General features: G+C 43.2%; 1 long non-coding RNA gene across 4 annotated transcripts in view; it reads left to right on the top strand.

The window, feature by feature from the left end:
• LOC138411757 (uncharacterized) overlaps positions 1-24,996 on the top strand; it is a 95,474-nt gene extending 70,478 nt beyond the window's left edge. For 3 of the 4 annotated variants that reach the window (XR_011244248.1, XR_011244246.1, XR_011244245.1), the window contains exons 3-4: positions 14,803-14,861; positions 14,948-24,996. This is a non-coding gene — a long non-coding RNA (uncharacterized lncRNA). The remainder of the gene's footprint in view (positions 1-14,802; positions 14,862-14,947) is intronic. The other variant, XR_011244247.1, reaches the window with a different exon arrangement.
• Positions 24,997-26,123: the final 1,127 nt, after the last annotated feature.

Here is a 26,123-nt window from a genome sequence, read left to right as displayed (position 1 = left end):
TACGCCTTCCAGAGGGTGACAACTATTGGGCCTCCTTCACAGAACTCTCTAAAAGTGTAAATGTCACTTTGTATAATAGCTTAACACTAGGTTGACATCTACATGTGTGTGTTGTGTAGTGATTATCCGCCTAAAACCAGCAGATGTTGCACCATTTTTTTTTTTTTTGGGGGGGGGGGGTGTTCTTGTTAAATTTCAGGCAAGAAAGTTTAAGCTGAACAATCATGTTCCTCGGTGTTAATGAACCCATCAGTCAATAACAGTCAATGACAGCAGTTCCCCGTGTTATCAGTATTCATGTGGGAAATCGTCAGCTTTCTAATTAAGTGCATCAGAATTAATCAAGCAGCCGTTCACTGTGGCTGCGTGTCAGAGGAGGAAGTAAATATCAGAGCAAGAACGCAACTGCAGCTCATCACACTCACACACACACACACACACACACACACACACACACACACACATAATTAAAGCATATATAGATAGTCAACCTTGCACCAGCATCTTGTTCCTACAGCTCATTATAAAATTCATTAAAACTTAGTTAATTAATAAAAGAGGTAATTGTACATTTTCTTGCAAGCACATATCAGGTCATGTTGATTAAAGACTGGTAAAATATGTGCATGTTAGACCTTATACGCTTATTTTCTTATCTTCACCGTCTTAGATTAACCTTCTGTGTGACTTCTTTACACTGATGGAAATCTAAGTTTGTCTGCAACTGAAACTGTTTGACATTTAAACTCTGCTCTTGTTGATTTTTGGATTTCACTAACCTTTTGCAGGCGAGTCTGTGCTTCTTTGGTATTTGAACATGTGTTTGGGTAAATCTCTTTGTGAGAGACAGACAATAAAACTGTGTGTGCGTGCGTGTGTATGCATGCGTCCACCTACAGTCTATATGCTGGCACTCGTGGAAAGAAAGAGACGATCCGTGTGTGCATTTGCATGACTGTGTGTGTGTGTGTGTTGTTGCTCAGATGCCCTCTTCATCTTGAGCCACAGATTCAGCACCGTGCCCTCCCCCAGCTGACCTTTGAATGTAAACTGCTTGTTTTAAGATGCCATGTTGCATCAGAGCAGAGAGGCTGCTGGGACGCGGCTCCAGTGTTGCAGGGAATGAGGGAGACAATTCAGAGGTGGGGAGAATCCATCTAAGTGACCTCGTGATCCTTTGACCTTTTAATGAAGCTTTTATTACTGACATCCACGTTCACTTTGTTTTGTTTTGAGCTTAACCCTTCTTGAACCCTGGAGCTGATGTTCTTCCTTTTGTGCCCTCCCTTTCACTTCTTCCTGTCTTCTTCTTCCTGACTTCCTACCTTTTTATCCCTCCATTACACAACATGATGAAAGATAGTTTTTTTTCCTAGGGTCAGACACTTTCTTGAGTTCAGGCTTAAATTCCACTTAATTAGAAACACTATTGTAATACGTGAACGGGCCTCTCTCTCAGAGGCAGCCCAGTTCTTTGTCCCAGTGATTCCACAAGATGTTGGACACATTTCTTTGAGATTCTTCTTCATGTTGACACGATTGCATCACATCTCATCTCTGCAGATTTGTCAGCCGAACATTCATGCTGCCAATCTCTTGTTCTGCCACATCACAAAGGCTCGACTGGACAGATCTGGTGACTGTGGAGGCCACTGAAGTCACTGTCATGTTTAATGAAACCAGTTTGAGACATGTTGCATTCACACCATGACTGATTGGTATTCATGAGCCCAAAGTGTGAAAATAAAATGTTCAAACCTTTACACCACCACCAGCATCGACTGTTGCAACAGGGCACTTTGGGTCCTTGGATTGATTGGCATCATATTCTAACTAGAGTGAGGACACCCGACCTAATCCTGTCGGTCTGGGGTTTGGAACCAAAATTTTGAAATGATATTTGAATTCTGTAACGTTGGCTGGGCTCTGTACTTTATTTTTTACACTGTTCCTTCCTGCAATCTGTGAAAACATGGTGTTCAGGTCTGTGCCTGTCGGGTTTGGGTTGAGCTTGGTTAGTTTTCTCTTGGGCATGAACGAGATTGGAGAGAAAGTTGCTGCCCAAGCCCCACTCTAATTCTGCAGAAATCCAGTTTGATTAGACCAGGCTGCATTTTACCAGTGTTCACCTGTCCAGTTCTGTCGTGCCTGTTTCCACTGCAACCTCCTATGTCTGCTCTCAAGGCTCGACGTGCCGTGGTTATCTGAGTAACTGTTGCCTGTGTTTCTGTCAGCTCCAACCAGTCCGCCCATTCTCCTCTGACCTCTGTCATCACAAAGATGTTTTCCTCTGCAGAATTGCTTTTTTACACCGGTCTGAGTGAACTTTAGAGATGTTATGTGAGAAAATCCCTGGAGATCAGCAGCTAATACTCAACACAGCCCATCTGGCACCAACAATCACGTCGCGGTCAAAGTCACTGATGAGATTTTTTTTCTCCATTCTGATGTTTGATGACAACATTAACTGAACCTCCTGACCTGTAACTAAGTGTTTTTATGCACCTCGTTGCTGCCACATAATTAACTGATCAGATCATTTGCATTGAAAAGCAGGTTTACAGGTGTTTCTAAAGCACTGGTCTTTGAGTGTATACAGTTAATATCTTTCCTCAACGCTCCGAACCAATTGAATAGTTTATTTGTGTCTGTTATTGACAGTGGTGCTCTAGGACAATAAGGCATTTCAAAAACGCAGCCTGAATGAAAAATGAAAAGTTTTGACAGGACAGCCAAAAAAAAAAACCCTGTAAAATTGGACTATTCTCAATTCGGCTGAACTGAAAAAGCTGTAAGCGAAATAGATCAGGTTTAACAATCCCTGGTATCAGACTGTTTGGGTTTGGAGAAGAACCTTTTATTCATTGTCAGCGTTTGCACGAGTTTTCACTCTTTCCATCCATCGCTGGGTTTTACTGTGACCTCATAGATTATCATTGTAATTCCGCATGTGTGAGTGTGTGAGTATGCAGTTTAGAGAGAGAAAGAGAGAAAGAGAGAGAGACTATGCAGGAGTTTGGTTTAATCCCTCCTCTGATATTCTGAAATGACAGATCTGAGGCTGAGGGATTTGGTGCTCCAGAAATATGTTGAAAGTATCTAAATCTCCTATAACTCAACAGTAATTGTGTGAAAGAGTCTTATGCATACACATGACTTCAGAGCTGGTTCTGTGGAGCCTGGGGGTGGGATATCCCTCTTACAGAAAGTCCAAGCTTTAATAGTTTTCACAATAATAATGCTCTTATTGTGAATCTATGAACAACTTACAAGGGATAGACATTCAACTGTTCACCGTGTTTAAGTGCTTGCATAATAACATATATGTACTTAGTTCTGTATTTCATTTTTCCCAAGGGTAACCAACCTGATCTGTTTCATAGCTGTGCACCACACAATAACTGTGATTTCTTTTGCTATTGGTTTAACAGGCTTGTTTGACATCAAGCTGTGGTTTATGTATGTGATCTTTCTCTGCTCCCTTGAGCTCCAGTAGTTAGTAGATTGAGCAGAAAACAGCAATGAAACCCACCATTTCCCCTTTGACCAGTGCTGTTCTCTCCACTGTCCCACAGTGCACTTTGACTATGAGCTGTCTGCTTAGCCTGTGGCAGTCTGGCACACTGACCCCCTTCAGAGGCCACATTGTGTGTGTGTTTGACTGTGTTTGTTTGTGTGTGTGTGTGTGTGTGTGCCACCTCTCCTCTACCCTGACATCGACTCATGTCCTGGCTGGTATAAATAATTCATTGGCCATTTGAGGCCCCCAGCGCAAAAGAGCACTTGTGCGAGCCTTTAGTGATGGCCTTTAGTCACTCTTTATAAAAACACACTTGAACACCCCTCACACACAAGAACACACTCGTCTCACACCACATAGAAAGCAGCCACTTAAACTGTCACAGCAGATCAGAGGAAAGCCCCAAATTCAACATTATCCTCTTGTGCCAAAGCTTAGAATTTTGTGCCGTTTGACAATACTCAAAGTAAATATCTTTGTCCTGAGTATTCCTTTACCACTTACCTTGTATTGGTATCTAACTCCGGCGAGGGTCAATTGATGTCCTGAGGGAGGAGGAGGAGCAGCAGAAAGGAGGGTGATGCTGGGTGGGGGGGGCAAAGCAGCTGGGTTTGTAGCTCCAATCTGCTATCTGCCTCTGGTTTGTGTATTTGATGTGGCGTGTGAGTGAAGGAATGGGGCACCGGGGGAGAGAGAGAGCTAATCGAGAGAGGTGAGGGAGACGTGGCGAGAGCGAGACAGGGAGGAAGAGATGGAGGATGAGGCGTTGGGAGGTCAGAGTAGCACCTCAACTCCTGAGGAGAGGAAGAGAAGTGTCCAGTAGCACCTGCCTCATTACCGTCCGCCCCCCCTCCGCCTGACGTAACCCCGCTAACCCTGAAGAATATACATTATCCGCGGGCCATACCTATGGGCCATGCAAACACATTTGTACAAGTTTTTGTCGATTAACTAATTCAGAAGTGAGCTTCATTATTCCACAGCCCTTAATTGAGATAACAATGCAAATTCCCTTCATTAACTGTGACATGGACAATTTCTCCCGGGCTCCGCAGGGACACCATTATATTCAGAGCCCATGGAGCAGGTTGCAAGGTGTCATCAGATATTCAAATGGCATGCTTGTTTAATTGCAGTAAATGTAGCATGTCCGGACGGGTTGGCGGAGGACATTTGGAGTGCGTGCCTGGCTGTTTTTGTGTCACTATTTAAGTGTGTGTGTGTGTGTGTGTGTGTGTGTGTGTGTGTGTGTGTGAGAGAGAGAGAGAGAGAGAGTGTGTGTTTGGTAATAGAGGCATTTGGATGGTAGTTAAGGTAGGAGTCAGTTCAAGGTGTGAGTGTGTGAGTGTGTGTGTGTCCATGTGCAAGCGTGCAGGGCCAATGGGCCCCCCCCCCAGGCAGCTGTTTGCAGGCCCCTGTGCGATCCCGTGGGGCTCCTGAGGGAGTGTGTTGTTGGACTCTTGTCTTTTATGGCAGCAGCAGTAAACATGACAGGCTGTTTGGAGACCATCTGTTTCCAATGGCTGCCGCATGGTAACAGGGAGATCAACCTGAGATCTGCTCGGTGTCTGTCTCAGAGGTAACAGTCCTGTCTCCTGGCTTTTACAAGGGGATTCTGATGGGGGGAGAGAGACGGGAGGCGCATGAGAGAGAGGGGGAGGAAAACAGGGGAGTCCAATGAGTTGAACTCACTGGCATCAAACAGCACCCGGAGGACCTGCAGGTACACCCCCATCCTACAGCGAACGCACACATGCACACAAACACACAGTGAAAAGAGGACAATCAGACAATCTCTCCAAAACACAGCGCAGACAAACGCACACCTTGGCCCATTAAGCTAAAGCAGTATTAGGAGAGTCGGTCCCAGAGCACAACAGATTGAGTCAAGTTCTTCTAACACTCTGTGGCTGCCGACATTGCGCGATGTCAGAAGCCTGTTTCCCTCAACACCTCCCCTTGCCAAATTGAGCAGAAGAAAAGAAGCGACTGTCGCACTCCTCTTAACACCTAAGTCATTAATATGTCTCTGATGCACTCATTTGTTCACCTTGCTCATTAATTTCCGTTCCGTCTTGCATACAACGGCATTTAAATCAAAACGGCATGGATGGCTTCGCGGCTCCTATACCTCTGAGGCCATCGTGTTGTCATTACAGAAGCAGAGATGGAGTTTTTTTTTTTCTCCCCTGCTTTGTTGAAATCAGTTTAAAGAACCACCAAGCGCTCATGTGTTTCTAATGGTAGCCTTACTCTTTTTTTATTAAATGAATGTAAAGGTGTGTCTGTTGAGACTTGCTTGGCCTTCTTCTTATCTCGCCCTAATTATTCTTTTAAAGTAATTTACTCTCCCGTCATTAAACAGCTTAAACACCCCCATCCTGAAAGGCCTTGAACCCCTCTCTCTCTCTCTCTTTCTGCCTTGTCATTTCCCTCTGCCTGGACGTACTCACTCATTAAAGAGCTGCTGCAGTCCGCCACTCATTATTGCTCAGTGCATTTACATTGAATAGGTCATTGGGACCCAACTAAGTGGAACTAATGCGGGACAGAATAGTGGAGGGTTTGAGTTCAGTGTTACACAAACCCTCTGCTCTGTAATAAGGAGTCTCTGATTGCTGTTAAGTAGGAGGGAGAGCGCCTCACTGAACTGAGTCACGACTGAAACAAATCCAGGGTTTGTTTGTTGTTTGTTTTATTGTTTTCTGTTTGTGTTTTGGCTTTTCTTCATTATAATCACCACAAAACAGGTCTATTCAAATTAGCAGAACATTATGCTAAGCTCACGTACATTTCTCAGAGTAGGATATGTTGTTTTGGAGGTTTTATTGTTTGTTTCAGCTGAATTGTTGCCCTGCATACAGTATTGGCTCCGTGATTATGCAGGGACAAGGATGCAGAAGGCTAGGCCATATGGTAGATGTCTCCTCGCCATCCTGACGCAGAGAAGCCTCGGGAATGGGCCGGAGTGTCACTCTTTGACACCGACTACCGTGCACCATAAAGAGACAGCAATTATATACGCACAGCCAGTCAACAGTAGCCTGGGAACTGTATGAAGGGCCCTGCACGCTTACAGGACTCCTTCTATTGTATTGTGAAACATCTGTTGTATTTATGGAAATACAGCTACAGCTTTTTTTTCCCCGCTGACAACAAAGTCTATCATCCTACACGACATGTGTTATGTCTCAAGTTGAGGTAAACAGGCAGTAATTCAGTGTCTTGTTTCGGTTTCGTAGGCTCGTCTGTGGGTGCAGGCGTGGAGGAGATGAGAGTTGATACTTACACCTCTGGCTTAACATGGTGGGTGGGAGCACAGCAGCTGGTTGACTTTTATTAAGACATAGTAATGTGTGTGAGTGTGTGTCTTTGTGTGTGTGTGAGAGAGAGAGAGCGTGCACAAGCTCAGCATGGATTTCAACATTTCATCATCAGAGTGCACGAGTCAGTGTATGTGTTGGGCAGACGCAATTGACTGTTGTATCAATTAACACTAACTTCAGCTCCGTGTTTCACGACAAAGAGAAAGTGATTTTCTGTAGTCGGTTTGGTGGTCATTTTGTTGAACATGAGAGAGAGGGGGAAGAACTCGGGGAAGAGAGGGAGTACCCTGTCTGTGTGAATCCACTTCAGCTGGATTTAGCTGTATGAAGTGAGATAGATCAAATATTGAGTAAGTGAAGGAAGGGCATCACCGCATCAAAGGCATGGACTGGGAGGCACAGGGAGAGATTAAAGGCAGCCTTGAAGAAGTGGGTGAAGGAGACCAAAATGTGTTGGTTGTAGCCATGCTGGATGGGCCTGTCGATAACCGACCCATCGCACTGCTCCTCCAAGCCGCTGCTATCTGAGCACATCGCTTCTTTTTCCCTTTCTCAGGCGGGCTGGATCTTAAGGACTCACACGATGACCTTGAGGAGGAAAAGGTCATGAGAGCACGGGGAAGAGGAATACCAGCAGGAAGGGGAAGATACTTAGAAGCGGAATTATTCAAAGGATGAACACCTTCGAAATCCTCCGCTAAAAAGTTCTCAGAGATCCTCCACCAGTCTTTCTTTCCCTTTTATCCTCCTCCTCCTTCTGTGTCCACCCACCACACTTTTATTACATAAAGGTTTCAGGATTTCAGCTTTCATTTACATCTATAATATACATTTCTCATAACTTTGCATATTCCCCTTGACAGCCAAATAACCGAAAGGAGAGGACACAATGCTACGTAAACAAAGTTGAACGGAGACCCAAACCCCTGCCGATTCTGGCCCAATCATCCTGCCCTATTCTGGCCCAGCTTGTGTGCCTACATGCCTGCCTGAGCTTGGCCGGGTTTGAAAAGTCAGGCTTGTGGGTGGATGCTACTCATAAATATGTATTTGGCTTAAGCCGCGTAGTCCCACTGCTCTCTGCTCTGCCTTGCTCGCCCAAACCTTATGCTCCCCTCACGCTCAGTCCTTCATAAGTTAGGGATGCAACTTCCTGGGGCACGCTCATAAAAAAAATGGAGCAAAGAAGTGATAGATTGCTGTTACATGAGACTGCCATTAGTAAGAATGCCATCATTTTAACAGTATATTTTAATCTTCAAAATCAGTCTGGTAGGTCTCTCCCTCCATTGTTGTTGCAGAATTTCATCCATCTATCTTTTTGTCCATCTAAGTATGTATCTGTCCGTCTATTTGTCAGTATTTTTCAGTCTGTCTGTCTGTCAGTCTATCTGTCTTCTTGTGTTCTTATCTTCTCATATTCTCTAATGGCTTCATTAGTACGACCATTCTCTTTCATTTCAAAGCTGGAATCAGCCCTTAAATATTTCTAAACTCGTCCTGGACTCATCCCTCCTTTTTCCCATTTTTTCTGCACCTTGCAAATTGAGATATGTCTGACTGAGCTCATAATCCTGATCCTGAATTTTGATTTGGGCTGCAGCTACTGTTTGGCAGGGTTGCACTCTTTCTGTATGCGCTTCAAGTCAAAAGGCACAGAAGCTAAGACCTAAGATCTCTGCATGCAAAATCTGCTGGGAATCTGTCATGTGACGATCCCTTTTTATCTACACAGTTGGCGTGTGTGCCTGTATGTGTGTTGGAGTAGGAGTAAGTATGCACGTGTATGTGTGCATGTGTGAATGAGTGGTAGTAAATCACCACCTCGCTCTTGTATCTTTGCCTTTCCTGGGTCGCAGGTTTGCAGTCAGCTTAGTGATAATCCACAAATCCATATTCTGCAGTTAAAAATCATATTAGTCCTCATGATAATGAATTTTCTATTTGTACTTGATGCACATGTCTTAATCAGAGTCTCTATATCTTCAAGCCTTGTGCTGCTCCTTCCTCCCGTGCCTTTATTTATGCTTGTGACAGTTCCTGCCCTTTTTTTCTTATAACACTATTATTAGGACGGCTCAGATCGAGTAAGTGCTTATGTTCTCTGACAATTCTCAGAAATCTGAAAGCTCCTTCACCAAACAAGAATTAATGCCTCTAAGAAACAACATAGCTTTAAGTCTTGATCAAGGCGAATTTGCTGTTCTCAAATGCAAAGTGCAGCTCTTAGCGTAGCTAGAAAAAGAAAACCCAAAGGGCACAGAGACAGTTTCATCATTGTTTCTTCCAAGCAGCTATCTAGTCGGTGTTATCTAACGTTGAATAATAACAGGATAACAAAATGTCAATTTCTCTTCCTCTATTATGAAAAAGGCGAAGAATCCCATTCAGAGAAAACGTGGATATGGTGCTTATTACCCTGCAGGGCTGCACATTTGTTTCATTGTTTGATGTTAAAACGATACGTAACCCAGAAAAAGATGAGACATTTTTAAATTAGAGTGAAAAAACTAGTGCCCCGAAAACATAAGCACATCTGCGAATCCTTACTACATGACCACGGTCTTTGTTGTTGAAAATGTGCTCATCAAGATGTCCTGTTTTTATTACATGGTTGTTATTATGTCTTCAGTTTCTTGGCATGTGCATCCCTTGATTAAGAAATCCTCAATTATAATTCATATGTCTGTGTGCATGTGTGTGTGTTGTGCTCATTTCAAAGACCAAAAGCCAGAAAGGGAATTATCATGCACTCGTGAAAGAGACTGGGAAGATGCAGGCGTTGTTCTTATTTTTTGTGGTGTCACCCATGTGTCCCACTTTTGAAACAAATGCATCATAATGTTCTATGCCTTTTTTTCAATGTGGAATGATTCTCAAGCTGAGCCGAACTATTAAATATAAATGGGATGTCAACGATCTGTCAAAACACAACAAAAACATCATGCAACATGGAATCTGTGCTTTGAATGTGTGAGTAAGGATTTTTTTTTTATCATGAAGGCTTGTCAGAGGAGAAGTAATATTCTGTATTCTGCCTCTTATCTGAATTGTTGCAGAGAGGATAGAGGGATGACAGTATCCCGGCTGTGGGCCAAACCGAACCTTTCAATCTTTGCTCTGCAGGGACTGACCACTCAACTCTGCCAGCCAAGTGCTATATACACCAAATGCTGCAGTAACCTTGACAGGAGCTGACCTTTGCAATTATAATCCCTATTTTCTCATGTATCGGAGCCTGTTCTTTGCTTATTCCATGCTGTCGAGTGAAATCTAACCCAGCTTTAAGAGAGTAACTCTCTTCTTTGCTTCAGCATTGTGATAAGCTTTCATCTGGTCCTGCCTGATACTCATATTACCGCTTTCCACATCAAAAGCTATATCCGTACATATAATCACAATTCGCTTTTCTGTTCTTACCCCAAGGCCCATCCTCTCCAGGCCCAACCCAGTGTAAACTCCTGCATACACTGGCCTGTCCAACCTGTGCCCCGGCTGTCAGCTTCCCAGGCAGGCTGCGTTGACAAGGGGAGGCCACTAGGGCTGTCTGTCATGGGGTTATTCTCGGGGCGGAGACGGTTCAGCTGATTCGCTGACACCGGCTGCCGTGTGAGGAGGCTGGAAGGGCGGGCATTTGGCGGGGAGTTACAAAAGCGTGTGTGTGCGTGAGTGTGTGCGTGTGTGCGTTTGGCGGGGGAGCTACCAGGGGTTAGCCTCGCCAGATGACAGGTAAAAGGGAGGCGGGGAGAGAGACTTGGGAGGCGAAAGAAAGAAACACACCTGAACACACACGTGCAGCTGAAGGACAATGAACAGGGGTTTCAGACTTCAGCAACACGGCAGGGAATACATGTTTTTAAGAGAAGTGTGTTTTAAATCGATTTTTGTACAAGTTTCATTTGATCAGTGTCGTCTCAGGTTGTGACATAACCAGCTCTCCTCCTTTATATTGTCTGTTCATCTGTTCATTAAATTCAGAAGATTGCATTCGTTGCTTCACTGTTAATTTCGCACCGTTCCTGGCAAACTGTTATTTCACGTAAACTGAGATGGTTGTAAAGTGTTCAACATCTTTTTTATGCTTTAGGTCAACTTTTGTCAACCTAGTTTTATTCTCTTTCACTTAGTCTGCAATGTCTTATGTTTGGGCCTCGGCTAACAAGTCAGAGGAAGATTATTAACATACAGAGTGACCTTCTCTCTAGAACAGTATTCATAGGACTGAAGGCCGATACTTAACAACAAGCCAAGAGATGTATACAGATATATTTGTCCAATAGCTCCATATGAAGACTCACAGTATGTGGTTACCGTGACTCTAATTCCCTCCCCCTGCAGGTGATTTCCCTCACAACATAGTAATTCAGTATTCACCAATAATATTGATCAGTTCGGAGTTGACCAACATTATTTGATCATTTAACTGATGGATAAGATTGCAATTCATTGACGTAAGCCTCATAACTCATGCGCCTGCACAGTATGTGTGTACGGTAGTATACCGTCTGAATGCCATCCCATCAGAGAGATCAAGTTACCCTCTGCTGTAGTTTTGTCTGAGATATGGTGATCCAAGGTTTGATATTTTAGCTTTATGGCGTCTGTACCGTCTTCGCATGTCCTGGGCTTTGTCCGACATCCCTGCTCAGTTTGCTCTCCTTTGGGCTTGTTGGTTCAATAGGGAGATGACATCCTATTAGGAGCCTGATCAACTTTGCAAAAAATATTATGCAAAGGTACATTCCCATCTGTGTTTTTTCAAGATTTAAAATGTGTACTGAGTACACATGAGCATAAATATAATGAATGTGAATTTTCTGGGTGTGAGAGATTGGGGATAATCCCTTGATCTGCATCAGAAGGTCTCAACGACGTGCCGATGCTGACTTTGGCCACAGGAGCCAGGACAGCCGAGGCGCCGAGGCAGCCCCGTTCGACTCATGTGGTGCCAGCACTGTGGGCCTTAAACAAACAGGGTCAGCTTACAAAGATGTAGCAGTGACATGGATCCTCTGGACTCTCAGTCAGGTCCTCAGATGTGCTCTGTTCATAAATATGTCAGTCTCCCTGCACACAGCACCTGGGGGTTGGGAGGTTTATTATCCAAGCAGACATGTGTAATGTATTAATTTTAACTAATAAAATATCGAGCTCATACAATCACTGCTTTGTTGGCTTTTTAGTGTCTTTGTTGGGATCTTGTTCAAACGTAAAACTTTGCAGCATTTGAAGCAGTCATAACTTTAGTAGTTGTCTTTGAAGTTCCAATAAGCTTTGGCATTCTTTGATAATTTATACACATGTCCCACACACACACACACACATTATATATACATGTATGTACCAATTAACAATATATAACAAAGAGCTCTGCTTATAACGTCCTCTCTTCATACCCTGGACCTCAATTATCATCTTGAGAGTTTCTAAATCCTGCATTAGATAAATGGCAATTGACTCTTTCCTGTTTCCTATAATAGAAGCAGCATCGTGACACTGCAAATGAGATGGAGTTCAGACATTAGTATTCTTTTAATTTGACCCAAGGCACCTCCATGCAATCAGATCTGAAGCCAAAGCACTTAGCCTATGCTAAGGATTAATGACGGCCATCTAAAACAATTTGGGAGCCAATCAGTTGAACTGAGGAGGGTAAATCTAATATGATAATTTATCTGCATCAATGCGACTCGCCTGGCAGGGAGGAGTATGCTAATTGCGCGACCCTTACCTAGTGACTGGATGCACACAGCTGGGTGTGCTTGCTCTAGCTCTGCTATTAGGGAACTTTGAGGGACTTTGGAGTTTGCTGAAGCGAGTTCTCCTTGGAGGGTGATGGGAAGTGAACCTCGCCGCCTCACACTGAGCGTAGTCCTGCTCCCCTCAACCCCTCCATTTCAATTTCCATAATGTGCCGCCTCCAATGACATGACAGCAAGGCGCAAATAAGTGTCTATATCGGTATCAGATGGAGATGTAGAGGAGAGAGGTTTTAATGTGGTTGGAAGACGTCCCCAAGGGACAATTTTTGCTACTACAGAACATCAGTTACACAGTTACAACAATAGTCTCTTAATTGATTCGTTTAATTAGCCGGAGATGGAGTTTGCGTTGCAGCCTGTCATTCTGTATCATAGGGGGTCTCCTCAGCAGCCCGCATGGCCAGCCTCTTACCCCACAGTAGTCAGACTTCCATTAAAGTGTAATTATATGTAAATGAAAACTACATAAAACCCTTTTTCAACTTGACCACTGAAACAACCCTTTCAGGCGCTCAGTGCCTCTTTTTTTTACTGATGAAAAGCGAGCAAAGTAGCATTTTGAACATGCAGCAGCCAGACGTTTTTATACTTTACACTGACACATTTGAAATCTTTTGGCGCACTTGTGAAATACAAGCAGTTAATCAGTGCTTTTGATGGAGAGGTAACTCAGTAAATCAGTTGCCAGCTTTGTATTGTGAGTGCACTTGGGTGAGTTGGGGGTTGGAAGGGAGGGTGGGGATCAGGGGGCCTGTATGGGGGAATGCAAGAGTTTCTATTTAAACTGACGCCTCTCAACAAAAACAGTCACCCTTCCAAATCCTATACACCCAGTCCCCCTCCTCTCGCCTCGTTGTTTACCGCAGGCCCCAACTTCACAAGCCGCCCCGATATGAAGTTGGAGCCACCGAGCTAAGAGCAGGGGAGTGATTACAACTTCCTTCAGTGTGAATGGTGCAGATGTCGGCCTGGCCTCAGTGAAGCAGAACAATGCCCTCAAAGGCGTCTGGACACAATGGGCCTTTCTCCTCTGCCGGAGATGTCTCTCTATAGCAGCTTGCAGCGCAGGGATGCTAAGCAGGTGGCACACAGAGAGACAGAGACAGCCCCGGCCTTTTTAAGTTCCCCCGAGCTGAAAAGCATCGGTTGGGTACATGTGTGGAGGAGTCGCCACGGATTGCTTCTGTGGTCAGTCTGGGCATTAGTGTCTGGAGGTGTCATTTAGCCGTGGATTAGCCAGGCTGCCTGTTCACTGGGGATTTTCCCCCCATTGACGGGCCGCAGAGAGAATCTGGGATTGATGCTCTCAGGCGTCTTTTTCTCTGATCTGCCATGGCTTGGTTGAAGATAGAGAGGAGGAGGAAGTTACCACCCATAACTCTCCCCTTCCCCCCTTAGTTTCTCCCTTACTACCATATTTCTGAAATAGATTTTCTATTTTGTCAAAGAATTATTAATATTTTTGCAATGTTGTTTTTAACGGGTAAACAAAAGGAAACACATCTGTTTAACTCATGAAACAAAAATCTTTGGATGGGGATGACATGATTGGGAATGTTCTTATGTACAGTATGAATATCATAATATGCTATATAACATATACTGTATCTAATATTTAGTATAATATATACATTTCTATTTGTGTGGTTTTTAAATGTATGCACTGCACTTGTTCCGGGCATCGGCTTGATAGTGTTTGCCCCACCACATGTTTGTGTACTAAAATGAAAGCGCCCTGCTCTTATGGATTTGCAGATTTAATTATGACAGCACGAGCGCCCCACCGTGTGTTTACCACCCTCTCTATGGAGCAGAATAATTTGCTCTCCACTTCCCCAACTGTGTGGCATTACTGTGATTTTCCCGGGCCCAGTGGAGAGCGGTGGGGACCAAATGAAGAGGAGTCACCTGGAATCTCCTCCAAGGTCTCGCGGAGTTAACATGTAATGAATAAATTAATATCTAATGAAGGAGCGGGGCCACTGTTACACTCACCCCGCACTCGTGCCATCAAGGAAGACAGAGGTTGAAGATGCAAAAAATACTGCAGTTAATGCCGTGAATTGACAAACAAGATCAAAAGGCAGAAAGAGTGGTGCTAAATACTTTGTGTGCTCGCCTACTGAGCTCATTTGAGCAGAAGTTAATGTCATCTGTACTTTCCTTCTTTTGTCTCATTTGTGTTCTCGTCTAGGTTCATGCGGAAGCTGTGCTTTCATCACACTGAGGGCTGATTAAAGAGTTTTGACTCTTGTAAGGTTTTTTTTTTTCACAAAATATTAGTTTTAGAATAGTGAATAATTTCTGTCACCTCTTTTTTATGTGTTTTTGTCTTTCAGGCAGCAAAGAGTCTTGTGAGAGTCTGTGCCTCTAAAGGAAGAACATTCACACATAATTTTCCACTTCATATATCTCTCTTGCTCTTTCCTGCAATTACTTCCCACCTCTTCCGTCCCTCTGTGTCACCGGCATGTGTACAGTATGGTGTCTGGTGTATGATGGTGGCAAAACAATATGCCCACAGATTTACCTTTCTTGTATCTTTTGTCATTGAGGGATTTAATGCGTCATTGGCACACGTGCAGGCTGAGTCCTGCTGGGCTGTTGCTAATGTCGAGGCCCCCTCGTGCGAGTACATTATCTCTGAGCCGTCCTATTATTCTGGAACAGTCTTTGACTTCTAATGTGCTTATCTAGCCGTCCCCGGATATCTAGCGTCATTATGAAGCAAACTAACAATCCATTATCCTCATCTCTTGTCATTATGGCGAGCAATACTCCATTAGCCTAAGTTCTGTTGTGTAGTTCTCTTAATTTACATGAGTGACAATTTGATGTCCAACAAGTACTGACGCAAATTTGTCCGCACAAAGGCAGTGAGACACGTGATGACAGATTTTCTCCACTGTTCTGATTCGTTGTTTGAATATTCTAGTTTCGAGGTCAGAAGACATTATTTATAAAAAAGACAAATTTTTCTTCAGGACATCTGACAATTTGAATAAAAGCTTTTAAAAAGATTGGTGACTGTAAATGAAAAACAATTTTTAGTCCTCTCTATGCTGCACAGCAGTATGACACAGTAACAGGACACTGAACAAAGTTTCTACCTTATAATTCTGAACAATGTAGTTCAGTATCATTCTTTCTCCTCAAATACAAAATACTCTCATACATTTGATGTTTTAATTGTTTTAAGATTTGCCTTTTTAAAGAACACTCCTGTTTGACCGGCACAATGGGGAAACAGGAATAGAGAATTTGAGTGGAAGTGTTTTCAAGGATGAGACAAGGGAAATTAATCAAACGGACCAATCAGCGTCCGAGTCAAATGTAAACAAAGTAGTTGCAAGAGGTGAGACGTATTAACCTCTACCCTGAATCAAATCTGATATTTTTAGCTGTGGGGAATGTTCACTCTGCACTTTGATCCAGTGCCAACGCGCAGAGAAAGTCAGTGCCGACCTGCACGTTGGCCAAATTATCAGAGGAAATACCAGAGCTTTCACTGGCCGCAGCACACAATGCTTCTTCAAATGTAGAGGGACGAAGGGAGAAGGGGAGAGGATGAGGGTAATGTTTGGTGTAGAGAATAATTATAAGCGATGACTGAGCCTTCACCCACTGCTCAAATTCATATCAAAGGTTACTGTATCTTCCCTGCGCTGCAGCATAGCGGGAATACCTCTCTGTGCCGGGGACACAGATGTTTGTAATTGAGTCTTACACAATTCCACAATTCCTCATTGTTTATTTTAGGGCTCTTGAAATGTGGTTTCCCTTTCCTTATTCGGTGTCGCTCACAAGTCTGTGGTTGTGTTTGGGATGTGGCCACAGGCACCAGAGCGCAGGATCTGCTATTGATCAAAATAAGTGAGACTTTTTATTTTAGTGTCAGCACAATAAAATCAAAAACAGAAGGACAAGGAAAATCACTTAACAATTAGATTGGAAAACGGCTGAAAACAGCATGTGACTGATTAACACAGCCTGACTGTTAAATGTGCAAATGTAAATTATGCAAGTAAGGTCAACTCTGGTGATTTTTTTTAATAAAAGGTAATTTCATGAGTTTAATCCCATTTTTACCCAAAACTAAAAATTACATAAAATCTTCTCTTTCTGGATTTTGCTGCATGTTTTCATTTATCCTTGTACAAACAGAGAATCCGATTCTCACCGTTGATGATGTATTTCTTCTGAAATGCTGCCTGTCATAAGCCTGATACGACGGTGATGTGACACTATTTGCCGACGACTTGTTCCAGAGATGTGAGGGAACGAAAAGGGAACGATTTGTAAGTGCAATTAAATTCCCTGATATTGAGTGTTACAGTGAGCTCTCCATCTCCACAGGAGCCGGGAGAAGCATATGTAGTGTACCTCCGTCTCAGATTACACACATAATGCTCAGTTACGATGCTCTTGGCAGCAGAGGTGAAAACATCCTTCTTGATACAGCATATACATATTTTTCTAAAGCATGCAATATCACCTCTTTACCAAGAGTATGGCATGTTTTAGTGAAATGTAATAAAAGAAACACTTCACCTGTATTGTATTACATTTTATGGTATTTTCTGTCTCTTGTAAATCCAATGTGTTTCCTTAGATCCATGAATTATTTTTTACTTGCCAGCACGATATTTTAGATTCATAACGTCTTCTAAAAGTCTGAGAGTAACCTGTTTTCTTTTCTTTTCTACACAGTGGCAGGTGCATGCACGACCGTAAATCCGTCTGATTTTACGAGGAGAGTCATCAGCAACACACCAAAAACAACAAAATATGTCACCGTTCAGCCCATTCCTGTGACATGTTTGTGCAATGACATCACTGACCACTGAGTGATTCATTTCTCTAATGGTCCATTCTTAGGCGAGAGGGCATTGAGAGGGCACGACCTTGAGGATAGAGGAAATGGTTGCGATAAGCGGGGGGTCATCCTTCTGCAGATTCTGCAGGGATAACCACCGCTGCTTCACCTGCGACTAACACACTGTCCACCCTCTGCAACAGGAGAACAGCAAGAGGTCCTCAACACTTGAGCTCCCCAAGACAACAGTTTGTCCTGAGAGAACAATAAAACAGTGTCAGTTTCTGCAGGAAAATAGAGGCAAAGTGAAAGAGGAAACAATTCGTCCACAACAGGACACACGGCCATGGAGGATAACCTGCCTTCAAAGATGCCGGGGTGGTGTATCAGAATAGTTAAGAGGTGGTGCACTTCAAAAGGTTCAGTGCAGCTCCCAGAGTCGTTTTTCCTGCTATTCTTGTGCTTTGGTTTTGGGTTTCTATAAGTAGCCTGCATCCTGTCCCTCTGTGGTCTCAGGTGGATAGGTTTTGTTTTTGTAGCTGGGGCCGGGCCTTTAATGGCTGCCTGTGCTTCCACGGCCTCTGTTGCCAGGGCTGATTGGCTTGTTAGGGATGCACATATACAGTATTTCAGACAAAAGAACAATTAAACCTCTGCAAACCGTGGGGTGGATCATTGTAGTTGTTTGACATTAGATGTTTTGATGGCCAAAGTTAGACAGTCTAGCATTGCATCATTTTTGATACAAACCATTGCTATTGTTCAGTAACACATAGGGACGGTGACGTGCATGTGGGAAATTTATATTTGCAGTCTTGGCTTGCAAAATAGATAGAGGCTGATGACATTGAAGTTTAGCAGTTGCTTTGAGGAGACTATTTGAGGAGGAAGGGGAGGAGAAGGATTATGGAGCAAGTGTCACACAAGCCAGAGGTTAAACCATTCCTGTGACATGTTTGTGTTCTTAATCTTTGCTTTTGTCTGAATGTTGACTAATTTGGTTTAAAACAAAAGCAAAATATTTAAATATTTTGGTGAATAAAGGTTTTAGTGAAGGTTGAAGTGTTTCAGAAAAAGTTCAAATTTGTATTACCTCATCAGCGCTTGTTATTTAGCAGCATTACACAACAACTACTGCACAGTTTACCAGTAATTAGATGCAGAGTGGATTAATTTCACATTTTTTGCATTTTCACTTATTTTTCATGTGTCAATCTTGTTTGAAAAAAAAAATCAGACTTAGGGGTTGATATCGATGAGTAATTTTGTGAGAACCACCCAAGAAATCTGGATCTAGTGGATTTAAATTTGGTTTCATAGGGATGTAAAGTAAAGCTAGAAACCTGTAACTAAAAACCAATGTGTAGCTTAGAAACATAATGTGGCCTCAGCTATAAGGCTTGTTTTTTATTTAGGGGACTTTTGGGCCTTGGCAGAGGTATACACTCTACTGAGTTAAATTCTAGATTTTACAGAGTTGTTTAGAGGATTTAAATGAAAAAATAATTAGTTGCACTTCTAACTGTCCAAAATAGTAATTTACAGTTACTTCCAACGATGAAAACTTGATCTACTCGACACTCTCTCTACACCTTCTCAACAAGGACGGATCATTGAAATACAATCCAGTGATTTGAGCTGTGAAGGCAAATGAAAGCGAAAGGCCAATAACATTTTAATAAAGTGGATATCTGAGCCTTGTGGTTTCTTAATGTCCTCAAATCCTCTTTGTCCTTGTGTGAGAAAGCATCTGTCCTGCGCTTGCCCCAAGTGTCACTGTATCCGCCTTTATCCCCCAGAACCTCCTGGATAAATACAGGTCTGAAGAAGTGCCGGTCTGCAACTTTATCGGACCCTTCCCCGTCCGTCTGTCTGCCTCTGGCCTCTCCTCATGTCCTCCCCTTTCAGAGCCTCTGTGATCCTTTTGAAACATCTCGTCCACGTTGATCGGTGGTCGTCTGCTGGTTAGCCCTGCCCCTCCCACAACACTCAGAAGGCCACATGGTCCATTGTTTAGAGCTCCAAGCCTGATTAGCGTACACGCACCAATGGGGCTGGTAGTCAAGCCACTTAGCTGAGTAAATGACCTCTACGCTGTAATTGGGTACAGCCTGTGGTAGACCTGTGGTCTAGATTCTGGCCAGCGTGCACCTCTACTCCCTCTGGACCACCTGTACCTTTGTTAGCAACCCAGCAAGCAATGGTGGCCAGCGTAGTCCCTTGTGCTTGTGTCTCTCTCTTCCCCTCAACCTCCCGTTTCCTCCTAATCGCTTTCAACTTTGTCTGGCTGTCCTGCTTACTGCCCAGAGCCCGAGGTCAGCCTCCCAATTAATTACAGCTTCTGCTGATTACAGGGTAAGAGGGAAAGTGGCGGAGTTTGCCTTCTGTGTGGCGGTTCCAAACAGGACAGCTTGACTGTTTATTTAACTATGTTAGTATCCCAGGTTAAGTGCGTCCATGCCATTGTTTCCTTGTGACCCATGACCTCAACTGTCTGAAATTAATCAAGCAAGTCCTGTCTAAGAGTTCAGGGTATTTTTAGTTCTTTTTAGTTTACAGTGGGATGGGATTGATTTTTACACATCATGACATAGTTGTAAGTAGAATAAAGGGCCTGGTTTTTTACTCATTGTTTTAGGAGCAAAGCTGGGAGCAAGTCAGAAAAAGGGAGGGAAGTGCAACAGCAAACTCTAAACGGGTGCAATCTCACTCTCATATCCTGATTGTGCAGTTGGTAGTGTGGACAATGAGGGCGGAGAGAGGGAAATGTGCACGGCAGCTTTCCATTATGAGATAGTGTGTATTACTGTAATCCAGAGGGCCTCCTGCTCGCTGTGGCGTGTGCCAGACTCCTGGGTGGGCAATCTCAGAGACAGTGGGGAGGCCCAGCTTATTTCTGGGCACATTTGGCATGGCCTACATGGCTGTTACGAGAACTAGAAGTGGAACAGAAGTCGTAAAAAGACGTTTTGATATGTTTTGGGGGAAAACTTTTTAAGTGCTAGAGGTGAAAGGTGTGCCGTAAATGTGCAACATGGGCAGGTGGCTTAAAACCACCCCCTCCAAAAACACATGTAGTTATCAGAATTTGAGTTATTCCTTCTTCAGCAATGTTTATTGTGTGGCTGATATTTTTCTCTCTTCAAATTTCACCCCCCCCCCCCCAGTCATAAAAAATATTATTTGTCGATTTTGAAAATTGAAACCATATAGTACAGAAAAATGGAACTAGTAAAACTGTATATGTGACAAGGATAATACAACCTTTAATACAGTTTGTAATTGGCCCTTCCCTCCTGCCACTTACCTCCTTGTGGTTCACTTGTCAGGGACCCTCACAGTATGAGAGCCTGTGCTGCCCTGAAGACTACTTGTCGGGAGCCTACTGATCCTCTCAAGGTCTGGATTGGCCTCAGGAGAGTCTGAAAGCCTGTCGATGTTCTGTCATAAAGCTTATCCCTGTGCTGATGGCACCAGGCTGGCACTGGAGCATTGCTCTCTGCTGAGATAGAAAGAGAGGGTTGGAGTCCCACTGGAAATGTGTCTCATGCCTGTTAAGGTGTCTGCAGGAACATTGGCATAGAGCTTGTCGGGGGGTTTGCAAGAAAAAAACCTTTTCAGAGCATAATGTTCGCACACAAACAGGACTAGCCATGCACAAATGTAATGTATAATAACTTAAAATACAACTTTATTTATATAGCACTTTTCTTTTCTTACAAAGAAACAAAACGTGAAGAACCATTAAAAGCTTTGCAACAAAAAATGTTTTCAGAAGAGATATTAAAAAAATGTTGCCTGTCTGATCCTGGTCAGCTTTAAGCCCAATTCATGCTACACGTAGATGTGTAACCTACGTAGAGTCCTATACCATACCCTGACGTGCACCCCCCTAAAAATATAACTACGTGTTGAGGCGACTCACTCGGTTTAATGGTCGCACAGACCATCTCCAACATCTTTCTTTTCTTAGTTGCAGCTCTTTAAGAAAAAGTAATTGCTCTTCGACTCCAACATGACATGAAGAAACTCAACACAGTAGAAACTCTACGGCCACTAAGTGTTTCAGCGTTGTAATTACAGAGCAACACACATACACATACACCCAACTATGAATGCTCACAACAACGTAGGCCCTGTGCGTAGGCTGCATGCGTACCTATGGCGTAGAGCTCCATTCACAGACCAAGTAAACACCCAGCCACATAGAGGCCTAATAAGTCCTTCATGTGGTTAGAAGAGAGACCATTTGTTGCTTTAAAAACAATGAGTTGAATTTTAATATCAGTGCAGAATGTAACGGGTAACCAGTGCAAGTTAGCAAGTAGAGGATTAATGCATATTTCTTGGTGCTTGTTAGCATCCGAGCAGCAGCACTCTTTCTTAGTTTGTGCCAATACAGGGAGCACTTACTGATGAAAGTTTACAGAACATTGAAGTAGGGGAGCAGAAAATGAAGGTATGTACGATCTCGAGGGATAATGTGTTTTTATAGATTCACAGACTTGCACAGACGAAAACACATTATGAAAGTCCATATGAAGAATGACACCCACTGCTTCTGCATAAAAGGGAAGATGTGAACTTCACAACACTGAGGTACTCGGTCGCCATAGTTACTGAAAGAACAATGATGACTGTTCGAAGGTCATAACCTTGCACGACCTGGGTTCATGGGGAGGCTGTCTGGGGTTTCCTGAGAATAATAAGTGGGAAATCTTCACTTCCCAGACCTCCCACTAACCCTACAAAGCAGGAGATTTACGAGGCCCAACGAGGACGCCCCTGATTGGGTTTATGACAGGACTTCCACTACTGTCATCAGGTGGTCCTCAACTCTAAACTTAGCCTGGTCTGTAAGGTGTACTGCTCAGAAAGGGGCTTGAGGAGACATGGAGTTTCTGTCAATGTTTTCTGTAGCACTGTTCACATGTTCCTGCTCCATTATGTACCGGTGCCTTCTAAACTTGTAAACTGAAGAGACGCATGGATGACCAGCTGACTTTCACTCTGATAGACACAAACACGTACATGCACACACTCATAGGCATGAACTGGCACTAGTGGAGACGTACAGTGCATGGGTCACCTGTCAGGTCATGCCCCCCCACTGATCTGCCCTGCTGTATGACTGCATTGATTATGTGCTTGTCTGAAAGCATGCACTCGAGCCAATTTTGGTCTTAGGATCTGAACATAATCTATCAGAGCACATCCTTTAAGATATCTGTGTGTCTAGGTCTGTGTGTGTGTGTGTGCACGTGTTGGGTTGTACTTGTACGTACATGGACCAAAGTCATTGTGTCTGGGCAGTAGGTAGGCAAAAGATCTCGTATCTCTCTCATCTTCTACACGTGTATGTTCTCCCCTTTCCTCTCAGGAAAAGTTCCAGAAAATGTCCACAGAGACTGACTTGGACATTTGTGTTGTGACAGCCCCAACAGTATGTCTGAAAGCAGCTTAAGTGAAAAGTGAGAAGTGCCTGCGGTCAAATCTGTAAAAACCAGAGTTTTACCAAACATAATTTATTATCCTTGGTATTATGACATCCCTTCAGGTCTTGTCTCATTAATGACTTATCTCATTTGTTTTCCCACTCTGACAGAGTACTGTGCAGACCACAAGTGAGCCACAGGTGCTTAGGGAGCAACCATGAAATATCTGCGAGGAGCCATGACCGATTAGATGACAACCCCTCGCCAGACCGAGGGTTCTCTCTCCTCCACTTGTTTCAGGTTTGCACAGATGGTGAGATGAGGCCCATGTTTCCTCTAGTAGAGCAGAGGGGAAGGAAGGTGCCTTATGGGTAGTATGTGGATGGATAAAACGTTTCATAATTTCATAGTTGTCTTCTGATTAGACTTGCATGGATCAGGATTATGAATAGGCACAGTGCCGGCATGTGTATATAGATCCATGCATGTGTACCAATGTGTGCATTGTGCATTAATGGGTTAACATCGTGGTTATATGATGTAAAACTGACTATCTGGTCTGTATTTATTTATAGTACCAGCAACAAAGCCCTTTCTTGACCACAAAGGTTTATAATCAGGACGCTAAATGCCAGCTCCATGTAGGCGAGTGTTGGCTGTGTCCTAGCGGGGAGTTTTGTGTGTAGGAGCTTTTTGTGTTCATGTGTCGAGCCACATCCAGGGCGGGAGAGAAGAGAAGATGGGGGCAGCTCTAATTGAAGCCAAAGGAAGAGTGTCGTCTGCTGTGAACTCGCGACTAGGGGCCACAGCAAATCAATGGACAGCCAGAACTGTCATCATCATCAACAGCTCTCGATCACAGCTATCGGAGGGGAACAAAAAGGAATGAGAAAGACTCTACCAGGAAGCTCCATACCACCTGTGCAGAGCAAGAGAAAGTGGGGGAGTGGGAGGGAAACACGGGGAGAACAAGATAGTGACGCCATGGTTCAGGCTATTGTGAAACGCTGGAGATTTATCGTTTCTTAGTCCAGAACGGGCAATTTTGTCATCATCTCCGGGGACATCTATTTTCATAAACAAGACAGAAATTGTATGAACATCATCTGTGATCAGAGTGATCTAATGACCCTTTAAGAAAATATAGATTTTTCTTGGCCTTGGCTGGAGGATCAAACTGCTGCATATGGAGAGTTCCAGCAGCAAATGTTCCTGGCAACATAACAAGTGTTCCACAAGAGCAGATTTAGACGACTGGACTCTGTGCGCGGCATCAGAGCTCTCCTGTCTACGTGAACTGCGCCTCTTGGCCGGGCAAGTCGAGGGAGCGCTGGATCGGATTCTTACGCAAACACGAGCACATAAGCGGCATGTTCTCATGGCATTAGCATTCCAAATGTTTTTTCGAGACGAATGTGAATGCGACTATTTTCGTCTCATAACCCGCTCTCTCAGATAACTCCCTTTGAATAAATGAATTCTGACAAGAGGAATCTGCATACAAAAACACAGCGGGTTTAGAGGCAGCGGCTGGTCCGCTGGCGAGGGCCTCCGACGCTCTCTCTGAATCTCTTCATTCACCGCTTGCTCCGTATGGACTCAGGGTTCCTTTAAATGGCTGCTTCTGTTTATCCTGTCGGAGGCTCGTGAGGCATATACAGCCGTACATTAAATACTCCAGCTTCTAGCTGGAGCCTATACACGTCGTTTTACCTGCAATATCTCACACAGAAACTTCTTGAATCTTGAATTTTGAATTTTATGTTCTAAAAATGTCACAGATACAAAAAATAGAAATATGTTCACATCATACATCCTCAATATTTAACATGAAAGTTTCTGTTAGCTCGGAGCAGGTGTATATCACAAACGTGTTCCTCGTGTGGTTACTGTGGATCATAGATAGTATATAAAGCTCCATGTTAGTGGACAGGACATGGATCAAACTACTAAGCACGAAGGGATATTTCAGCCTTATTTCTGGATTGTGGGAGAGAGTGAGACATGTGATTCATATTTATAAAAAACTCTAGGTTGTCATACCCACTTCTTTGTTCATTCATCCACTCTGATATACTGTATGTTGAAATTATCAAATCAACTATTGTTGTTACAATAAATTTTGAATTATAAAGCATTTAAGACAATATTTCCTAAGATCATGCATCACAGGTTGACTATATGTCTTTGTTTCAGTCTGCACAGTGTGATATGTTTCTGTTCTCTCTTCTCAGCATCCTACATCATTACAATGCAGCAGACTTAATATGAACATTAGCGAACACAAGAGAATTGTATCTCCCTCGTGGTTATTTAGGTATTTTTATGTTTTAATGTTGATAATAGTGATGATGACCTTCTTCTGATCTGCTCGCTGTAGTTATTTCTGAAAATGAGGCAGTTTAATTTATCAGTTTGCTAAAAATCAGTGTTCATCGCTTTTTTAAAATAGAACCAACAAATTTAGTTTTCTTTCATTGAGTGATTTGTTTTTCAATCAGCTTGATGAAGACAGGATTACAGAGTAGTTTTCTCCTGGAGCTTCAGTATAAGTACCAAGTTGTGTTTGTATGTATCAAATCAAATATACTTTATTGTCTCCAGGGGAAGTTTTTCTTGGGCCAAAGAAAAAATAAAAATGAGTTGAATATTGCACCTGTCCTAAAAACACTCAAAAAGACAAATCACTGAACGGATATAATGTTTAAAAGATTTTAAAAAACTAAAACTGGCATTAAAACCTTAAAGCCAGAGCGTAAAATGTGCGAGACAAAGTGCCAAGCTTATTGAGATACAATCAACAGATTTCCTTATTGAGTAGTGTGATGGACGTTGAATGAGAGCAAGAGGCGCTATTATGAGTTGCAGCAGCACTAAGCCCTAAACTTTGACTAAACTTTTAATGCCCGGCAGCTCAGGACGGAGAGCCTCCATCCCAAAATGTTATTACTTCACATCCTGGGGATGAAATTCAACAATCAAGTATCCGTAGCGATCCCAACTACTGCGGTTTTAAAGAAAAGGCTACATAACCTTATCTGTCAGTCATTATATATTTTGTATTGTGAACGTCATGCATGTGACATTCATGTGAGTATACAACCATGTGAGAATTTAAAGGCAGTACTGTAAATAACTGTGTTGAATGAGCCGGATGGAAATTACATGCGCTCATTAAGATCTTGCCTATATTATACAAATTCCAGATTATTGTTTTATAAAAGTCACTCATTGTCTTCTGCTGAATATGCGAACAAACGTACC

The sequence above is a fragment of the Paralichthys olivaceus genome, chromosome 10 (assembly GCF_024713975.1).
Source record: "Paralichthys olivaceus isolate ysfri-2021 chromosome 10, ASM2471397v2, whole genome shotgun sequence".
Taxonomy (NCBI): domain Eukaryota; kingdom Metazoa; phylum Chordata; class Actinopteri; order Pleuronectiformes; family Paralichthyidae; genus Paralichthys; species Paralichthys olivaceus.
The sequence above is the reverse complement of the archived record's forward strand: the minus strand, read 5'-3'. Positions and strand labels throughout refer to the sequence as shown.